Below are 18,454 nucleotides of genomic sequence, written 5' to 3' on the forward strand. Positions count from 1 at the left end.
AAATATTTATCTTGTTAATCATTTCAACAAGTGACGCATTTCAAAGTTGTTTGCATTCAAGTTCATAAGCTCAAAATTTGACTGGTTGATCAATGGATCCAGGACTGAAGTCTATCTGGAGCATTTCCTAAGTTGCCCCCAGTGCTTCTCAATTATTTTCTGTCACGCCCCCCCAGGAAGAAGTAAACATTTTGCGCCCCCCCAACTCTCCGCCGCAACTCTAAATAGTATAATTTATCTATAAAATGACACATCTGCAAAACATTGTATCCTTATTAACTTTAAAGAAAACACAAAAAAAGAAATATCGATCAACTTACAGCAAAGAATAACTTTATTAACATTGTTTTTTAGTCTGTAACAGAAAAGACTTAAAATGCATCAATTTGCCTGAAAAAATCAATCCTTGTTTAAAGTATAATATTTTTTGACTGATACTGAAAAATTAAATTAAATATAATCAATAAATAATAATAAAAACTCAAGCGGCTTATCAGCGTGATTGGGGTGTAATGTCTTTAAGTGACAGTGCAAAAAAAACACTTCCTGAAAAAGTATTTTTCCCCAGGGTCTCGCGCGCCCCCCCTGGTGTCGTTTCGAGCCCCCCCTGGGGGTCCCGCCCCACTATTTGAGAAGCACTGCCCTAAGACAAGACAAGAACGGGTGTACAAAATGCGTGACTTATAAAAGGTATTGATCCACTTCAAATGTGGTCTAATGTAGTTTGCTTATGATCAAGGGGTCATACTATAACAATGACGGCAATGTTCTTTTACTGTCTATGGTCTCTGGGCGGGGTTGGCTCCGAGTCTGCAGCTTCATAATATTGGCAGTGAAATAGACTGTGCGCGCATTTTGGCAACAGAAGTAGTGTTGTTGCCCAGTGGTTCTAACGTGTTAGCAACTCAAAGTTTATCAAAATGCTTCCCCAGCATCAAAATGTCTGGTTGTTGCTTTTGGTTGCACAAATATATATATCTGGACACTTTATATTTGGCCATCTGCTAAGGTCTTCTATCCACTCCACTATAGTACATAGATCTGGTAGCTGTGTTGAAAAAGTTGATAAGTCAACTTTTTAAAATAACTTTCTCTGTTTATGTTGCTTCACTGCTAATTCTTGCCATACTTCTGTTGCCAAAATGCGCACGCAAATGCTGCCACGTCATCAATGTGTACAAACAGTAAAAATATAGCAAAAGGCTTAGGCTAGCACACAGATAACTCACTCACTCTCACACACACACACACACACACACAAAGCCCAGCCTTCCTTGTTGCATGTTGACTGTGCAGATAAATAAATCCTGACAAGATAAAATAGCTCAGCTTCAAGCTGCGCTTTTTCTGTATTTTCTGCTCTGGACGCTAACTATAAATGAAGAGTTCAGATGCAAAAGCTGCTAAACTGCACCCCGGTTTTATTTGGATCTGAAAGACATGAAAAAAACAAGAAGGGTCTTTGGCATCATGGCTCACATACTTGTACAGGTCCTGCCATTTATAATACTTAACCAAAACATCTCCATCTCCATATTTGCATGCTCCCTATGGTGGCAGAAACGGAGCAGAATTTTGCTAGCCTTTTTTGCTTCCTTTTTTTTGTAGCCCTCCTTACTGCATCCCCTTGATCACATTATTATGGACATGGTCTAAACTTCCAAATACCAGAATTATTAATTTACACTCATATCCAAGTTGAATGGGATCTACCAGAGGTTTATGTTTTATTAGTTTAGAATAGTAACAAGTATCCATTAAAGCAATTTTTAAAGTAATCACTGTCAAATGTGTTATGATGAAACCAGTTAAATTGGAGTGCTTGAGTGCTGCCTGTAAATCTTACTTATCATGTCCAGAAGTCTTTTGCAACTAGATCAACCAAACGGTCATGTCTGGCAACATAAAGTCCTTTATAATTGTAGCATCCTGAGTTGGATGTAATACACACACTCATAACCTCACCCCACACACACCAATTTAAACTTACTTCAGTTGATACTGAATGTGCCTCCTCCACAAGTAGTCATTTTTTGTATTATTGCATCTGTAGATAGACAAACAGCTATTCATGCAAAAGTTAAACACTTTTTATGATAGTGTTAACATAAACGTACTTGATGGTATGCAGATGTAGGACACATTTAGATATTTGTAAGTTTCTAGACATGAATCACCGAAAACTGTGCTACTCGCAGGAATGGAACAATTTTTTCGTCCATCACATCTGTGAACACACAACATTAACGAAATGTAAAAATCATTGGAAATGTATTAACATCTCTTATGCTGTAATGATGTTAACGTTTTTCTTACCGACTGGCCAGCACATTTAGGGATGAACTCTGAGTGCATTGAACATTTGAGATCTGGTCGGCTGGTTTTCCACTGGAGCAGGTTGCGCTGTTTGTACGTCCATAATTGGCTGAAAGCACTTTAATGCGGCCCTGGTCTGTTGATAGAAAATTATTATAATAAATAATATGTTTAATATAACTTATATAAATTAAAAATGTGATACACTGAAAAAAAAATATTCATTGAATTTAATCAATTTTTTAAGGTAAGTGGTTGCAATCAATTTATTTAAGCTACATTTAAACAAAAAAGATTCATAAAGCAAAGTAAAATATAAAACTTTTGTTTAAATGTAGCTTAAATAAATTGATTGCAACCACTTACCTTAAAAAATTGATTAAATTCAATGATTAATTTTTTTCAGTGTATATACTTTTAATTGTGCTTAGTTTTAAATATTGTGCAAATCTTGTGTATTTAATGAAATCCAAACAACTCACCACAATGGAGACTGGCAGTGTCTGAGTCGTAGGCGATTACCTTTGATGTTAAAGCTCAACAGAAAGACAAATAGCATTAAAAAAAAAAGTAATTCCCAGCCTTGCAGCAAGTGTGTGAATAGTAAGTATTTGAGTATTTTGGCTCGTGTAAAAGATTGTATAAAGGTAAAAAAGCGAGTTTTAAAATGTTATCAAAAGAAGGCTAGTATTATGCGTGTAGTGAAAAACGTTTGCCAAAGAAAAACTGATAAAAGTACAGATACTTGAAAAACTATACTTGGGTAAATAAATAAAAAAACTTTACACCTTTGTTTTAGCATACTGTTTTTCAAATGCTACTCGCTTACATCAAGACAGAGATAATATTTTATGACATTTACGTTACTACTGTACTGTATGCCAGGTAAATATTTTTTTATGTGCATAACGATGCGTAACGCTGGAATTTACCCTCAAGTTTAAAGCGTTGTATAAAGCATTTCTCTTTTAAACTGTAAAAAATGGACAACGCAATGCTGCCTCCTTCCATTGTAATGAAAAAATGTCTGACGATGGGCGCTGACATGTTACGCAAAAACGTTAGTTCGGAGCCAGGGCGCATGCGCAGAAGGATCTTCTGAGGCAACAAGACGTCAGCTTTCGCAGCTGAGGTAAACTTCCGCCCAAATGCTGGCGCCCCCTAATTTAATCACGCCTCTGAACGTTTCATTTTGCTAAAATAAGGTAAGTTAAATACAACTCATTTTGTCGGAGTCAAATAATCGAAAATTAGTAGTTAGTTATGTTCTTCCCGCGAAGCACTGACAGTCCGTTCAGAGAAGGTTGCCAATCATAAATGTCAACTTCACACAAAAATGAACACTTGAACATATATCAGCTTGATAACAAGTACTTTAAATGACCAAAACCATCTTTCGGACATTTTTATTGGAAGTGTAATTAATTGATTTATTTTGACCCGAGGCCTGTTTGTTTGCATGGAGGGGGCGGGGTTTATCAGCACATGTTCAAGATGTATGAGGCACACCCCCGCCCTCCATGCATATTTCTCTACAAGCAGTCTGTAAGTAATTACGTGATCTTTTCAGATTCATGTAGTTTCCTTTAGATGATGTCTTTTGAAGAACATTTTTGTTTTTATAATTAGTATGCTAGTTTCGGTTTCGTTTTTTAAATTGTTTTCAGTTTCCTGTCGGTTGAACAACACCGTACATTGACTGACCACGTTGTCAAATACCGCCACCTGCTGGTCTAGTCGCACATTCCTCCATAAGCTCAAGTAAGCCACAGTGATGTTTATTTGTCAGTGTTCAAGACTGCCACACAGTTGTTGTACTAAGCCAATAACTCTGCTTCTCTAGCGCCATCTCTGAAACATAAAACTGCAAACTGCTTGATAAACAGTTCTAGACACAGTTTTATATTACACTGTTTTATAACTGTATTTTTTCCGTCACTTCACATTTACAGCATAGCTACATACGTACATTGGCTACATACAAGTAGGAACAATACACACACGTTTCTTTTTATGCTACTTTAACAGGGTCTATATAAGGGAAACTACCTGGTAACAAACATTAATGTAAATGCAATAGTTTACAAAAATAAAAATTATCAAGTGCAAAAAAATTTATTGTTCACAAATTTTGATGAATTTAATGTGGATCTACAAATGAAATAATGAAAGAAATAGGTCAAACCTTTATTGACATTGTAAAGATAAGCATACAATACAATTAGAAGCGCTGTTTCTGTTTGTGTCAAATGAAAAACAAACATTCCAAAATATTAAGGTTAAACAAATAAAATAATACAGGACAAACACAAGCTGCATTGGTTTCACACAAGTACAAGTGGTTTCCTGAAGGGTTCCTACACAATTTTCATTAAATTCCATACTTTTCCTGACTCAAATTTCTAGACTTCCTTACAAATTTTTCCGACCATATTTAACACAATTGAAAAGACTGTTTAAACAATAGGCTAATTATAAATGAAATATTTAGAAATTCTATATTAAAATATTGCCTTGTGTGACCTTAACGAATAAAATGCTAAATCGGTCACATATTTTAAAGGGTTATTAATTTACCCCCAAATGAAATTTCTATCATCATTTACTTACCCTCATGTCTTTCTAAACGAATAAGATCAAGTGTAAAAAACATCTTTTGGCAGTGCTGGCAGACTGATCCAATCGCCATGAAAAAACGATTATAATATATATTTATTATATACATTTGGAAATTCTTAGTTTTATATTTAGAAAACAAAATAGGGACAATAGTCTGGAAACGTAAATATTTTTCCATACTATGATTTATTTTTCCATACTTTTCCAGACCTGGAAATTACTCAAATCAAATTCCATACTTTTCCAAACCCCGTACAAACCCTGAATGGTGCATGCAAAATATTTTGTTTATATATAGTATGATCATATTGTTCATATGCTGTCAGGTTGAAAGCTATGTTTGTAAGTCTGTTAAAAATATCAATGTTGAAGTGATGTAAGAATTATTCAATAACACCTTCCTTTTAAAAAGCAAGCCTGCCCCTAGCGGTCAAGCAGGGTTAATTAAACCTTTAAGCACTAAGGTCAAATTTCATTGTTATGGGGAACTCCTTCGTAAAAAATAATAATTAATGATCACATAATTTTGCCATTATTGCTGGTTTAGAATTTGTGTACAATAAATAACACATTAAATACTAATAGTACTAATAAATAGTAAAGCATTATATAATAAAGTAAAACAAGTATAAATATATAAGAAAGTAAAACAAGATGCTGAAGTTCTCCAATGAAGATATTTGTCCTTCATTTTAACCGATTTCAAATGGTGCTAGAAACCCCCAAAGACTCTGAACACCAAAAGAAATCGGTCAACCTTGTGAAGAGGACACAAATCTCAAAGTTTCTCTTGATGTAAGGTTTGTCGACAGTGTACATGATGAGTGTTGTCACAGTTTTTCTGCCAATAATAAAAGTGATGGGTTTCCCACCCTAAGAACACTGATTTCAAATGGTGCTAGATTTTATTCATCAGCACTCTAAAACACCATCTGAAACCAGCTTCCAAGAGGAGTCAGTCCAGCTTATCCACTGGCACGCACTTGTCAGATGCTAAAACCTAAAAACTTGATTTTATAACAGCTGGTTCATTAATTCTTACCATAAAGTCCAAAGCATTTTTGTCATCACATAACCTGTTCAAATGCTCTTATTGATAGCAGCTACTCAAAACTCAATTCTTGCAGACAGATTGACAAAACAAACCGCATAGAAACACAGTAAACCTCACAACTCTTATTCTACAGGAAACCCAACACAGCTTCACTTCTTACCCAGATGATCATCAAAATTATTGGTTTGAAAGACAGCTCTGAAGAGCCCTTGATCTTTAATCTTGCAAATCTGCCACATGACCTCTTTAAACATTCAGTGAAATGGAGGATATGCTACTTGAGCAACACTTTTCAAACTATTTAAATATGAGGGGTAAGAGATAATGCGGTTTCATGATCTCAAAATGTGGCGTAGGGCATAAAGCCAGTGAATAATTGTACACAGGACGATGCTGATTTGCAAATTTGGCATGAATGAAAAACATCCTGTGTTTGTGGGCATTTAGTGGAAAACTGTGAGTATAATAAAAAAGTAGTTTCATATGCATAAGCCATCATCATCAATCTCCATAGCTACAATCTGTAAAAAAAGAGATAAGCTGAATTGTAAAATTATGCAATTGAAAAATGCAATAAAAGTGTTTGAAGCTTATGCTTAAAACAAGACATGAAGATATAGTTTATACACTGCAAAAAATGATTTTCAAGAAAAAAAAAATCCCAGTATTTCTGTCTTATTTCCAGCAACAATCTCCAAAAATTCCCAAATTAAGATGCTTTTTCTTGATGAGCAAAACAACCTAAGAAAATAAAAAATATCAAAAATATCAAATTTAAGTGATTTTGTGGATAAAACAAGCAAAAAATCTGCCAATGGGGTAAGCACTTAAACACTAAATTCAAGAAAAATTCAAGAAAATTTTGCTAACCCCATTGGCAGATCTTTTTGCTAGACTTATTTTCTTGGGTCGTTTTGCTCATCAAGAAAAAGCATCTTAATTTAAGAATTTTTAGATATTTTTACTGAAAACAAGACAAAAATACTAAGATTATTTTTTCTTGAAAATAATTTTTTTGCTGTGTTTACACTATACAGTGTATTATGTTTTGAGGATGTTTATATAAAGAGCTCAGATGCAAAATCCTGGGATAGTTTACATTTTGGAAAGCGGCATGGTGGCGTTTTCCGTGCGGTTTTAGACGCGAAATGTGAACCGCCACTTATAAGTGCGTCAGACATGTTTTCTTATGAGTATTTTCTATCAGACTTTTATGTTTAGGTTTATTAATTTCACTTAAATGTCAATGAAAAGTTATTAGTAAGTAACTGAAATGCTTTATTTTCACAAATGTTACTTAAAGGAACAGTATGTAGGATTGTGGCCAAAACTGGTATTGCAATCACAAAACTTGTGGCTAAAACTGGTACTGCAATCACACAACTGGTGGCCAATAGACAAAATGACAACATAAACATCAGTTGAGGGCTGCAACTCCACTTTTTAAACATACAGTTCCTTTAAGTCATTCAATTGGTATTTACCAAAATTACCTGCATTTACGGGAAAACCCTCTAAGGGCGCACACACACTATCCAAACCAAACCGTGCTCAGGTGCGTTTGACCCCCAAAGCCTGGTTTGTTTGACTACTGTGATCGCTCTGTACTGCGCCCGGATGCGGTTTGGAATCGCGCCCTGGTCGGCAGGTGAAGGTGAATGGTTGCGCAATTGACGTCTCTGAATAAAAAACACAGACTTAACAATACGATGGGTTCCAGTGTTAAAGGAAAACACCACAGTTTTTCAATATTTTACCTCAACTTAGATAAATTAATACTAGGGGTGCACCGATATATCGGTCGATGATGCTTGCTATGCTTCTCAATGAATTACGGTGAAATGCCGCTACATCCAAAAACCAGAGGGCGCTCTCGTGCAGAAACTCAATGTGCGCTGCAGACGAAGAACCATTTTCATGATAATAAAGAATATGTATGATTATGTTTGACGAGTGTTGCTTTCTCAAATGCATGTTATAAACAACTCAAACTAACATTAGCATTTAACCTAGCCTTCATTCCTATGGCTCCAAACAAAAGTTTTATTTTGTGCCACCATACTTTCTCGTGTAACTACTCATCTAACAGTCTTTAAATAGGGAAAACATGGAAGTGTTTGGTGGTTTCTAAATTCATCCCTGTTTGGAGCCATAGGAATGAATGGGGCTAGGCCAAATGCCAACACATTCACGACGCGCTGCACAAAGATCAAGTGCACGCATTGAATAAAGATAGGGATGTATTAATTTGTCTAAGTTGAGGTAAAACATAGTAAACATTGAAAAACGGTGGTTTTCTCCTTTAAGAGAGCACTTTACTTCCTGCTTTGTTCAAAACAATCGCATCCTAATGACGAAAGCACGCACGGGGCATGGTTTGGTTTGGATAAAGTGAGTGCGCCCAAAGTACATGCAAAATCTCCATTTCTGAAAAAAGTTCCCAGTCAATCTATACTGTCCTTTCTGAATAAAAACTTAAAATAAACAATTAAAATTCAGTCAGTATCCTAATATATTCAGTAAACATTCTTGAACAGAGTAAAAAAACTCGAACCGTGACGTACATGCACCATCGTTCATTCAATTATTCTTCTTTGCACTTACTTTGCTAAAAAACTGGATTCGGTAAACAAAGTGGTATTTCTGAATGGCCTGAGGCCGGGATTAAACGGATTTAAAGCGAAAGTATTTGATGAACGTATAATACGTGCCAAGCACATCAATATCACTATCTCGTTGATGGAGGTCTCGTTTAGCTGCTTCTGAGCTCTTCATATATTTTCATCAGGAACAGTGTAAATATCCTGAAATAGAATTCGAGAAAATTCTACTATGATAACATCGACCGAACGAAGTTTAAATAAACAAAATTCCTTTATTAAACGTATGATCTGCAGAAACTCATCTATAGAAGAGAGGACATTTCATTGTTTACGTTTCCTCACTCTCTGATTTTTCACCTCCACAGCTGCAGCCTCATCAAAATGAAGTGAAATGGAGAAATCTGGCAGGGAGATTCCTGACGGCAGCATACAACGGCGAGGGTGTGGCAGCAGGTAACGCCCTGAAAGACAGAAACCCGGTCAGTGTTTTCTTGTTTGTTACCTTTTTGGCGTGTAAATATCCCCCAACCCACCTCTTTATTAGACCCACCTTAAATTTGAAGAGTTTTAGTTAAACACTCTTCCTTAGTTTGCCCAGCGTGTTTACTCTATGGCAAAGAGATGAAACATGCACCAGGAGCTTGGTAACCCTTATCTGACTGATACAACAGCGCCCGTGGGAGTTTCCCAGCCGAGCGGAGACGAGCATGGCGACAGTTGCTGTTTGGAGGTATCTGGTTGCCCGTCTCACTTTCTCCCGCCTGCTTGTTTGCCGCATCCCTGCATTTAACCTGTTCTGTAACACATAAGAAATGTTTAAAATATGCGTTAATGTCAAAAAACGGTGAGCTAATCGAAGATATACATAAAGACGGATATAACAGCCGCAGGGTTAAACCATACAACGCTTAATGTTTCACAAGTTTCAATCTGCGTCACAGTCCGATCCTCGGCCCAGACGCCTGTTGGTTAACTCCGTCATGTGGCGACTTTCATCCCTCAAAAATCCCCCCTCCCCACATGATGAAATAGACGAGGATGCTCTCTCATTTAGCCAGAGCTCTCTGGTCTGTGGCGTCTAATGCAGCATTAACAACTGCAGTGCAAACCTCTGCCTCACACACATGCACACAATCCGATCATCCACGTTATTCGATATATACAATAGGTCTTGATAAACAAAACACATTTTACGCATAGACGACTTATACACACCGGCAGAAATCACATGCATGTCAACAAAACTTGCAAAGGTGAGACTCTGCTCGCTGTCTATCTAAACAGGAAGCACAGTGGTCAGCTAGATGGGAACCGATGTGCCAAAACAACTGTGGTAAATAAAAAACATAACAGATGACTAAATAAACTACATAATGTGATGTCTCACATTCAAAAAAAGAAAGCACTCTTTTTTTTTGCATAATTCAGCTCTATTAGGTAACAGCTCTCTATAACAATAACAGTCCAACGTCACCAAGTACTCACAAATAATAATATTACCTTTCAGCCAATTACATTCAACTGCTGGTCTGGGATAATCCAATAGGATTTTGAGCTCGTCCGGCATCTGATAGGAGGAGAGTACTGTCGCTCACTCCTCGGATGCAGCTGCTTTAGGAAGTCTAGCGCATGTGAACTGGAAGCCTGCCAGTGCACAGTCACTAAGAGAGCAAGGTAAACAATTTCTCTCTCTATCTCCCTTCCTCCCTCTCTCGCCCGCTTTCACTCTCTCTCATTCTAGTTCTTTCCCCGGTTCCCTCCTATGACATTTACACCCTTTCGTAAAAGTACCCCACCTTAGGACACGGTCTTAAACGTGAGGTGAGACATTACTTTGATAATAAAGTGCAGTAAATATGACTGCGTCATTTATGCTTCTTGTAACTCGCCGAAAGACGTTTCGTTGATGGAAGTGCGACGTCAAAACAACGCAACTGCTGTATTTACCAGCTCTGTCTGCAGTGTATCCTTGCCAAAAGATCATGAAATTTGGTGCAAGGTTCCTAGTGGGTCGTCCTTATATATCCACCTGAGCTTTTACAGTATATGTAAGATAAAACGCATTTTTCGCCTTACCTGTTGTCTTACGTAAGCGGTCTCGGATATGTCGTTATACATCCTTTACCTAGTTGTCGTGTGTATAGATATACAACATCATCCATAAACAAACATGCGCACTTGTATGTTCAAATAATACTGATAAAACAATTACTGTATACTTATCTCGGATGCTAATGGCAGAGAAACCGGTCCTTAAGTGTTGTCTAGGTCGAAGGAACATTCGAGAGCAGCATTTGTTTTGTTTACGCTTTCTATATCGTTTTTTGCACGTTTGCATCGTACGTACCTCGCAACGGCATCACACGCCCAGCATCGCACATAGACGCATGGCAAATCTCCGAATCACACGGACAAATCCGTGTACTGTGTAACTACACAACACTCTCAGCATCCATGTTGGAGCTGCGCTTCTGGAGAACGGACAAAATCGTGAAATCAGAGAGAGAGAGAGTGAAAGTGAGGAAAGAGATGGCGAAGAAAAGAAGTGGATGAAAGGCGGATGAATCGATGGAGGGCAGGGACACTCACAGGTAGGAGAAAATCGCACATGTCCGAATCCTCTCCTCCTAGCTGCTGTTTTCCTCTCGACGTGAAAAAGTGACGTAGCAAGTAATCCAAAATCTCTCTCTCTCTCTCTCCACCAGTCCTCCACCCTCTCCTGCTCGCTCTATTTTCATCTTGTTGCAGAATCGCTCTTTCAGACTGCTGTTTTTTTAGACAGACACATGTCTGCATAAATAGATCTCTAATACGCACATGATCACCAAGACTGATAGATAGCGCAAAAACTCCCACGATCCCTTTGTATCCTACTCCCTCACTAAGTCTCTGTCTATCTCTCTCGCTCATTGTGACGCAGCACTTAATTCTTGGGTCTTTTTCGTTCTGTTATGGCCACACAAACATTGCCCTTTGAAAAATCCAACCTGGCAACGCGTTCGCGGATACATAATGAGTGGGAAAGAGAGACAGAGAGCGAGAGGGAAACAGTTTGCTCTCCTATCTCATGTCCTCTTTTTCCCTCTATCCTCTTATAACTGTCTGTACCCATCAGCCCTCCTGTTATATCTTCAGCGTCTCATCTGCCGCTCTAGTGTCTCGCTGAACTGAGATGACCGTGCTCTTCTGATCACCTGACAGCCTGCAGCTTTTAAAGGAACATCGCAGTGCTTTGGTTATGTAACAACTGGGCTGTTTTGTTTCTTTGTGTTTTTTTAAAACCTAGGCCTGTTCAAAATGTCCCAGGCTGTCAGGGGAGCGTTACATCAGATAATATGGGTTGGGATGGAAGGACTATTGTATTTGTAAACATCAAAACTGACATTTGGCAACATCATGGCAGACCGATATGTGTGGACGAGGGATTTAGACATGAGATGCGATATGATACAAAAGAAAGACCAGAAGGATGCCACATCAGTATCTCATAGTCTTCCTCTTCCTGTTTTGAGACTACAGATCCGTAACCATGGAGACAGACTACATGGATGATGTAACCAAATATAAAACCAAAATGACGTATGAGGAAAAAGCAGGGGGAATTATCTTTGCAATCGCATTTTGAAAATAACATACACGTTTCATTTTAGGGATATTACAGACTCTTTAAGGCTGTTTACACTTGGCATTAACATGCGTTTTCGTCGATCAGATCACAAGTGGACGACGTTAATGCCAGGTACAAAACGTTTTGAGCTCGTCCACTTTCGACCACATTCAGAGGTAGTTGAAACCCCTTCGATCGGATTCCATTTGCAGCCACACGGACCGCCTTCTCTCCACCCATTTATCTAATCTGAGGTACTGAACACAATGTTTTACGACTTCTGGTGCGAACACACGGTGAACAGCGCTATGTTTAGCCTTTCATTGATAAAACTAAAGCGGCTGATCTCCGCAGTTTTATTTTGCAAGCGTGAAAGTTGTGCTTATCTTATTTCATCAATTGCGCTAAAAATTCTGAGAAAGCTCTAACATATACATGTACAAAACACTGTGCGGCATGTTTACTTGCAACACAAGTAGCGGATTCTGACATAATATTAGTTCACATCCATATGAACTCATAATTGCTCCCGCTCACGTTTAATGACAACAGAGACTCGCCCACAGTCTCAACAGACTACCCCCTCACAGTATTCAGGACCGAAGCGAAAAGTGGACAAAAGAGATGGATTTAAATACCAGGAGTAAACATGATGTGTCTCTCTTGTTTCATTCGGGTTTTATTACACACTTTATTATGATTATAGATGTAAGTGAACAATGCAATTTTATGTGTACGTTATGCAAGATCAAAGAAATGAATAAAATGGTAAATCCTACTAAAAATATTAAATGATATGTTAATATTTCAGCAAACGGACAAGGTCGAGAGACGGTGAAAATGTTGATATTTGGCAGGCTGACGTGGACCTATTTGCCCCTGCTGGTAGTTACTGTGACTACACCAATTTCTCCCAAAAAAGCTCTAGTGATGGCAACTTAAAGTAGCCCTGTAGTCTCACAACATATAAATTAGAAACATTTATTTAAAGCATAATATTAATATTTTACAAATTGTTGATTGTTGGCGCAGCCAATCAGCACCACCAGAACATCATTTTGTCTCCAGAGTTAGTCACATAGGCCTACACCTCAGGTGATTGGTTTTATAGACCTCTTTATACAAAAGCACCACCCCTTTACAACTTAGATATTCATATCTTTGCTGCCCGATGAAACTCACGTATGTCCAAAACGGTTACTTTTCAGAAAGTGAAAAAAACACTGTATATCAAAAGCAGTTGAATGTAGCGTTGTCATACTTGGTACGGCATATTTACATGTAACCATATTCTTGGCAGTGTAATGATATAATCCACATTTGACCAGAATTGAGTTTAAATGGACATGCATGCATATTTTACAGTAACTGTGATCGATACGCGTTCCTCCGATCATTAATTAGAACGGCCAAGTCGCGTTTCATATTGACAGATGAATACACTCAGTTTATTAAATAGCCTACGTCTTAGTTAAATACGCTTACTTTATTTAATATTAATTATACATGTATTAAATGTCTCTTGCAAACTATGAAGGGACAATGAATCAATACACTGACATGCTAATGCTACACAGCAGGGGCCTCAGTTTGTGTTGAAAAGTGGTGGGGACAAAATATCAGATAAAAACATTACTGCAGGACAGGAAAAATATTGAATAACGGCGCATCAAAAATGGGCATAGCGTAGGCTAGTCAACAACAAGAAAATACTCAGCATAAAACCCTCAACAATGTCGACTGCACACATCACACATGTAACAGTCCCTGCAACACCAGCTCAACCGAACAATGCCAAAGCACCATACCGTAGAAAACAGCAGCGTTTTTAGTCCATGATTACAATGAATTTAATTACATATGTACAAGAAAACACACCATAAGCATACAATGCAACATATGTGACACTAGACCACAAAACCAGTCTTAAGCATCGCTTGATTTTTCAGAACATTTTAACCAAATGCTTTAAAAAAGTGGTGGGGAAATCCCCAGCGTAAATATCACCAATGCTAGACAGATACTTTGTTTGCACAGTGCTACCGTAATTAAGTCACTCCTAGATGTTCGTCTGGCGTCCGGGGGAAACGTTTACCTCGATGAAGGAAAGTCATTGTCATGTTTATTCGGCTATATCCAGTGCTGAGCTTCGATGAAACTTTACGAGACCGGCGAGATGCTTCACAGGCGGAAGATACGCGGCGTGATTGACAGCTTTGACACCAAATGGGTATACATGAAAATCAGATGACATGATTTCACAAGTTTTCATTGGCCATTTAGGTATGTGACGCATACTGTATACGGAAATTAACCTGGACATTCCATCTGTCGAAAAATCTCAAAATCGGCAAAATGAACATACGTGATTTTCATCGGACAGCGACGATATGTTAAAGTAATGATGACAGTCGACGAGCATGGGATAAGGCTAAAATCTTTTAGTGCTCAGAGTAGCCTGACACACTTTTATATGGACCACAATTCCCAGCATGAACCTTCCTTTGACGTCTCAATTTAAGTGTGGAAGTGAGGCAGGTCAGTTGGCAGGGTGCACCAACCGCCCACAGTCTGGCACCACCAGCAAATGATAATCCTGCTCTCTGTTCTAGTTTATATGTAAGAGGTGCACAGTATGAAACAGTGATATAACGTCTATGATGTTATTCTTAGATATCTTTTATTACCATTAGTCTTGCACTCAGTAAAAAAAATCAAAAATAATCTATAGAGGGGCTCTGTTATTTTTATTTTTTTGCACTGTACATGTTGTTGCCACTGAAAGCGTATAAAGTATACAGTCTATAGCAGTGGTCTCCAACATCCATTGTGGTAGCCCTTGCTCACAAAATAGTGGAGACCCCTGGTCTATAGAGTGCTAGATCTACATTTTATTGCAAGGTGTATATTTATATAAAGTTTGGGACACAGTAAAATGGCTTATTGCTGAATGTCACATCGTGACTGTTTAGGTCACGGTATTAAATATTAATATAGTTCATTTCTGAAAATCCAATATAAAGTAATCTGAAGTTTGTTGCTCTTTCGATCTTTTCGAGGCTTGTATTTAATCGTACATGCTAACTAGGCCCTTTCCTGTTTGCTATTAATAAAAGTGTCAATGTTTAGCACCAAGCAGTAGGTGGGTTAATATTAGCAGTGTCATCTTTAGTACTTCACTTCCTGTAGACTTAATCTCTAACAGTAGGGAAACCCGGCCAGCTGACTACAATGGACCGACAGGCCTCAACTGCCTCTCAAAGCTCAGGCCCTGAATGACGCACTTTCGAGATTCGCGGCCACAGGGTCCGTTCAGAACAGATTATGGCAAAAAAGGGGCTTGGGATGAGCTTCTTGGCACACAGAGTATAGTGTGCAATGCTGCAGAATTGTGTGCCATTAAGGAGCGAGAATACAGTAACATTATACATACTGATATTTCAAATAGGAAAATGCGTATAGGGATAACCTGGTTATTCTTCTCTAGTTTGGAAACAGTTGTTGATAGATTAAATTTGACATTTTCACTATAGATTGACACACCCAAAAAGTAAATGCTTGTCTGGACAGTGATCATTTTATTCTTTATTCAAAATGTATGTATAATTTTTTGAACTGCTTGACAAAATGTAAAAATAAACCATACCTTTACAGTGTTATGGTTTCTCTCTATCCTGTGTACACTAAGAAAAGAAAAAAATGTGTGTTAACAAATAAATACAATACCTTTTGTAATTATTATACTATAGTACTGTACCTTTAATAAAGAAATAATGATAACATTATCAAATTCAGAACAACTTGGAAATTGAAACATATTTTCAATCAATATTAATTCATGTATCAGTGTTTGAATAACATGTTTACATTCACGTCTATGCATTTGGCACAAATGGTGAGATGTTTTTATCATATTTATACATTTTATCGGTAGGTGTGTTCCTTGGGGATCGAACTATTAACCTTTTGCGCTGCTAGCGCAATGCTCTACTACCGAGTTACAGAAACATTGAATGATCTCATCTAGCTTTTTAGTACCACCCTACATCCCCAAATCAACAATTGATATTACAGTATAAGACATGATTTATGCTATTTTACAGAACTAGTTTACTTTTTACTCTACCATGCGGCCCTTCTTAACCATCTCACATCTTTCAGTCCTTTACTTAAGTCACGTGTGAACTGTTTGAAGTACAGTCACCTGTTTGGGTAAACTCTTAAACTTGTAAACACTAAAATACTCTGAAGAAGCCCATTCGCAGAAATACATTCACTATGACAGTGCAAAACAGCGCCGCCCATCGACCAATACATTTATTAAATGCCTACTTTGTTTACATCAGAAAGAAAAGGTGCGCACTTTACTAAAACACTAATAGCTGATAATGCAGATACTGACCGATGGATAAAACGTCCTGTTTAACTCACCAAACATCCAGAAATCAAATAAGGACAACGAAATCAAAAGGTTACATAAACTCAGTCATGTAATGTAATGAATAGGCATATCAGCTAAAGCAATGCAAATCGGAGACGAGAGTGCGCTCAGTACCACAAAACTAATTTGGTTAATCGACTGATGGCTGTAAGAAATAATAATTGAGCTGACTGACCTGCTAGATGCTATTGTGACTGGAAACTGTCGGATGGTATTAGTTCTGGGGGAAAAAAACATCATGTTTCATGAGTCAGGGTTGTAAATAAGAACTGCGTAACATCCTATCACTGCCACGCCAAGTAAGGTAGGCAAGGCTATCCACACGCGCACGCATACGCACACCTTTGTCGCAGCAGATAACCCTCCTCCCTGCAAACCCCACCTTGATTTGTTATTCTCGACTAATAACACGGGTATTTTTTGCATATTCATCTAGAAGCAAAACTTTACTTAATGTACCCCCATCAGCATCTCAATATCATGCGCACACAACGCCGAATGTTTCAAATCATCATTACGATGCAGCACATGGACTGCGGGACGGATCAAGTTAATGAATCAAATACTTGACAACACATACGGCGTATATCTGTCAAATATATTGTAAGAAAAGTTAACAAACCTGTCAAATTACAAAACGTGTTTATTTCAATAATTTAGTATAACGCAGTGCACAAAGACTTTACCACATAAATAATCCCCCCATTTACCTGGAAAAGCGTGTCGTTGAGTTATCTGGCTCGTGACGATGGCATAAGGTGGATGATATAGACTTGAATTCCTTTATTCATTTATAAATCGCACACACACACCTTGTTACCGAACCCATAGAATTTTCCACAGCGCGGCACCGCCCACTTCGCACACCCCCTTCTGCTAATTGGCTGACTGACTGGAACGCAGTGTTACGTCAGCAGAATCACATGCTTTTGACGCATGTTTACAAACACTCGACCGAATCACATGTCGCAGGGACATTTTAACATGTTTTGCGGCCGCTGTTTGACAAGGATGGTTCACCGCATGTATGCATTTCCCTTTGGGCTACATTATCGTGTGTGACGAACCGCTTTATTTGTGAGGTGACAGATTTGAGCGGTCCGTCGACAAATGCGACGAAAAAGGTGTCGCATTTACTGTCTTGGAAAAAACAAGTTGTACAAACCTAAACCGAAAGTAAACGCATTTGACAGACGCTTTTATATTATTACAGTGCATTCAATATATACATGTATTTGTTTAATATCAACGAGCTTTCGAGTTTCCAACACACTACAGCTAAGTTACAAAAACGTATTGTTAGTTTAAATATTTCTGCTAATATCGGGACATGTCATATATTCTGTGAATATATATATTTAAAGATGTATTTTTTTCTGTACAATTGTCTCTATTTGTTTATGTTTTTATTGCTTATATATTTTTTAAAATTTATGTATTTTATTCTTTAGGCCTATTTTTATTATGTAGATGTCTGCACTGGACGCCTGTTAAGAAAAAAAACGTGTGCGGAATAAAGCTCTTTCTACTAATAATTTAATCATAATAATAATTAATTAATAATTAATAATATATGGTTATAGCTAAATTAATTATTAAGAGAATAGGAGAAAGACACGTTTTTTTAGGAAGTTAAGCAACGTTTTCCCTAAAATAAATCAGTGATGGTGAGGAGGTGCGCGTGATGAGGGTTTTGTGAATAAGTGAGACGTTCCAGTGTTATTTATCGTAACAGCACTGAAAAATTATTAATTCAGTTTACTCAATTTTTGGTTGCAATCAATTTATTTAAGCTACATAAACAAAAGTTTTTA

At 37.6% G+C, this 18,454-nt stretch overlaps 1 long non-coding RNA gene and 1 other non-coding gene across 4 annotated transcripts; both read right to left on the reverse strand.

The window, feature by feature from the left end:
* Positions 1-432: 432 nt before the first annotated feature.
* On the reverse strand, positions 433-2,575 carry LOC129431493 (uncharacterized). Its single transcript, XR_012372938.1, has 4 exons — positions 2,317-2,575; positions 2,178-2,227; positions 1,991-2,047; positions 433-1,431 (listed from the first exon to the last, which is right to left on the reverse strand). It is a non-coding gene; the product is annotated as an uncharacterized protein (transcript).
* Positions 2,576-2,837: 262 nt separating this feature from the next.
* LOC129431069 (uncharacterized) lies at positions 2,838-17,907 on the reverse strand. Of its 3 annotated transcripts, XR_008639706.2 has the most exons (7): positions 17,351-17,907; positions 16,816-16,860; positions 15,846-15,882; positions 9,143-9,383; positions 8,935-9,053; positions 3,249-6,510; positions 2,838-2,852 (listed from the first exon to the last, which is right to left on the reverse strand). It is a non-coding gene; the product is annotated as an uncharacterized lncRNA (long non-coding RNA). The 3 variants fall into 3 exon arrangements; XR_008639707.2 differs by lacking the exon at positions 2,838-2,852 and having other exon boundaries at positions 4,491-6,510; positions 8,950-9,053; XR_012372939.1 differs by lacking the exons at positions 2,838-2,852; positions 3,249-6,510 and having other exon boundaries at positions 8,002-9,053.
* Positions 17,908-18,454: the final 547 nt, after the last annotated feature.

Source organism: Misgurnus anguillicaudatus, chromosome 13 (assembly GCF_027580225.2).
Source record: "Misgurnus anguillicaudatus chromosome 13, ASM2758022v2, whole genome shotgun sequence".
Taxonomy (NCBI): Eukaryota; Metazoa; Chordata; class Actinopteri; order Cypriniformes; family Cobitidae; genus Misgurnus; species Misgurnus anguillicaudatus.